This window comes from Quercus suber, unplaced genomic scaffold (assembly GCF_002906115.3).
Source record: "Quercus suber isolate HL8 unplaced genomic scaffold, Cork oak 2.0 scaffold_70, whole genome shotgun sequence".
In the NCBI taxonomy this organism is placed as follows: domain Eukaryota; kingdom Viridiplantae; phylum Streptophyta; class Magnoliopsida; order Fagales; family Fagaceae; genus Quercus; species Quercus suber.
In genome coordinates this window covers 703,345-706,781 of record NW_027069535.1, presented here as the reverse complement: position 1 = coordinate 706,781, position 3,437 = coordinate 703,345, and positions in this window count along the sequence as shown.

Here is a 3,437-nt window from a genome sequence, read left to right as displayed (position 1 = left end):
CCTTACCATAAGAATAGCTATTAGTTATTATAAAAAAAGAAAAGAAAAGAAAAGAAAAGAAAAGAAAAAAAGGAATAGTTATTGGTTACGTGACAGTGTCTATATCACAGTCTACCAAACGTGCGCCTTAATTGTTTGTAGTTTGTCACTGTGGTTTTGTTGTGAAAATGTTTTGCTATGAAAATGTTTTGCATATTCAAACCGTTTAAATATGTAATGATAACGTGGGTTTGATGTTGTGCCAATGTACTCTGCTTTTTACAATGTGGAATACCATATGTACTTAGGGATGGAGCTAAAATGGTCCTCCTAGTCCTTCTAACTAATAAAACACTGTCATTTATGCAAATGTAATATTACCTAGTGGTTTTTTATTTTTAATTCTCGTGTTCATCGGGAATCTAACTCACACATTTGCATAAGCGACATTATTTCATTGGTTAGAAGGACCACTTCAACAATCCTTCCGGTGGACCTAATAATTTCTGTAGTTAAAGAGGGTGATAGATTTTCTTGGTTCCGTTAGTCATGGAGGTGACAAGCTCTAATTGGGCCACCTCAATCACATTGCACAAATTGTTGGTTTTATTATCCCTTTCGGGGTTCTTTATTGGGTCCGGTTTTGACATGACAAGCTCTAATTGGGCCAACTCAATTATATCGTAGGGATTGTACTTTAATTAATTGTAGGTGATATGATCCCTTTTGCGGTTCTTTATTGGGTCTATTTTTTAAAACTACTTACACACAATTAAGATTTGAACCAAAAAACCTCTCAATAAATGATTTTGATTCCAAAGAGATACATTTCATCTAAGATGAGGGAAAAAAGAAGAAGGAAATTAACACAGATAAATGAAATTATACACCTTTTGAATAGATATGAATCCTTAGACCTTATGATTTAGTTTAGCAAAAAAAATTAGACCTTATAATTTAAGAGGGAGTTTTAGGGGGGGGGGGGGGGGGGGGGGGTGTCGTGAAGAACCTTAGAATTTGCAGAACTCCAAGGTGTATAATCTCTATATGAGAAATTTGAAGCCTGTTGATTTTATCTTCACAAAACGGATTTTGAAATGCAGCATTTAATTCTGATGATGAAGGTTGTTGTCCGCTTGAAAAGATATTGAAATTTTGTAAATTCTGCCGGGGCTTCATCTGCAAAAGTCCTGGAAATGGCCACGAGAATTCATTAAAATCTAATTATTTAATGAGGCCATGCAAAAAAGGTACTGAAGTGAAATCATCGTCAATAGAAACGAGCTTGCCCCAAGAGAAGCATGCTTTCAGTTGCAAAAGATAGCCAAAAAAAAAAAAAAATCTAACACTTATATCCCTCAAGCAATAGCCAAATCAAATTCATGTAAATCAACTAGTAAATTTTCTTATAGTCAAATAATATATATAAGGCTTGGACTCTGCTTACACCAAAAATTGATTCGTGTCTTAGCATAATGATATGAGCAATCATCATGGAATAAATGTCATAAGTTGAAATTCGATCATATCTATCCAAACAAAAAAAACCTTAAATTCAAGGATTCACGAAGTACTATATTTTAATGAGAAATTTTTACCAGGTTTACTCGTACACCCCTGGAAGATCATGTAGGTGAAATTCCCCTTGCTTATATTGACCCTTCAATCTCTAACAAATTTATGGTTGTTTTCATTTCATCATTACGTCCAACAAAGTTTACAAAGCAAATGGAAGCCGAATTGATATCTGACCAAAGTCTTTCGCCAACATTATTACTGTAACAAATAGCAGGTATTTTTTTTTTATATTATAAATTCATAGAAAAAAAAGCAATAGCAGGCATTTTCCTCGGAAGCATTCTCTATGATGTTAAAGAATTCCTTTTATATTTTCCTTTATTTCCTTTTTTCAATTTGTAAGTTCACATGCATCCAATGAATTTTACCGGACAAAATTGCAAAATGCCCCTTTTGAGCAAACTAAGCAGCGTTTTGCCTTCTTTCTCAAACTAATTAGGAAAATGCCTATCTTTTGAAACTCAATTTTCTCAAAATCGAGTTATTAAAAAAAAAAAAATTCTGAAGCTCTATAGCGGTGTTTTTAAAGACCTATAGTAACGTTTTCAAGACCTATAGTGACGTTTTGTAACTCGACTTCTAATAAATCGAGTTATAGGCAATTTTTTTAATTTTTTTTTACCTATAACTCGATTTTATATAAATTGAGTTATAAAACGCCACTATAGGTCCTGAAAACGTCACTATAAGCTCCTTAAAAATGCCGCTATAGGGCCTAAATTGATTTTGAGAAACTCGATTTTCAAAAGAGGGGCATTTTCCTAATTAGTTTGAGAAAGAGGGCAAAACGCTGCTTAGTTTGCCCAAAAGGGGCATTTTGCAATTTTGTCCGAATTTTACCACAACCTCACCTTCCACACCTCATTCTTATGAGGGAAGGAAGACCGTAAAGATGAATTTTACCACAACCTCACCTTCCACAAATTGGCGGTTCTATTTACATTTTCCGTAACATAACCAAGTAAAGATGAATTAGTATTGTTCATATTCACAATATTCTGATATTGACATCCTTAACCTTCATGGAGAGGCGGATATTTGCTGAAAGGGGACACAAATCTATGCATTTCAAACATCCAAACTAAGAATAGGAAAGAAAAAACACGAAGTAGAGCCACGCCTAACCTTTAAAATTCAGATTTACACCCCTACCCTTTAAAATATTTCCACTAACCTTTAAAAATTTTTATTTAAACCCCTAATGTTTATGTGGGGTTTTGAAGAAGCCCCTCATATATCCATTAACAAGCTAGCCATTAAAAGCCACCTAAGCCTGCCATGTGTATTAGTTGGTTTAATCAAATCATGCCATGTAAATTAATTATGCTGCATCAATTAAACATCTTAAAAAGACTTCAATTTTTTTATAAAAAAAATTTACATAAAATAAAAATATAAAATAATTTAATTTCCTTCTTAAATTTAAATGTATGGATAGTTCCTTAGACGTTGTGCCTTAGTTGCCCAATTAATAGTTAAGAATGAATTCTAGACAGGTAAATTAATCCAAGTAGAAGTACGCTTGAATATGCAATGCAGCTGCACCAAGAAAGTGTAACATCAAAAACACACATTCAATACTTGAGATTCTTTTTTGTCAATTTTCGGATGTTAATCAATAATAGTTTCAAAAGCAAGAACAAAAACTGTTTAAATATGTTACTTTTTCCTATCATTGGAGTTGCAAAAGTGACATGATTTGAAGAATATTTTTCTGAAGTAAATTGGAGTGAAAAGGGATCATATGCTTCAAAGCTGAGTGAAACAATTGAGCCAATCACCTTTTAATATTTAGCAGAAAGAAAGCCAATGAAACTTCAAACACTTTAACACTGCCTTATTGGGTAAGTGGTTATGGCAGTCTGCTGAGGAGACAAATG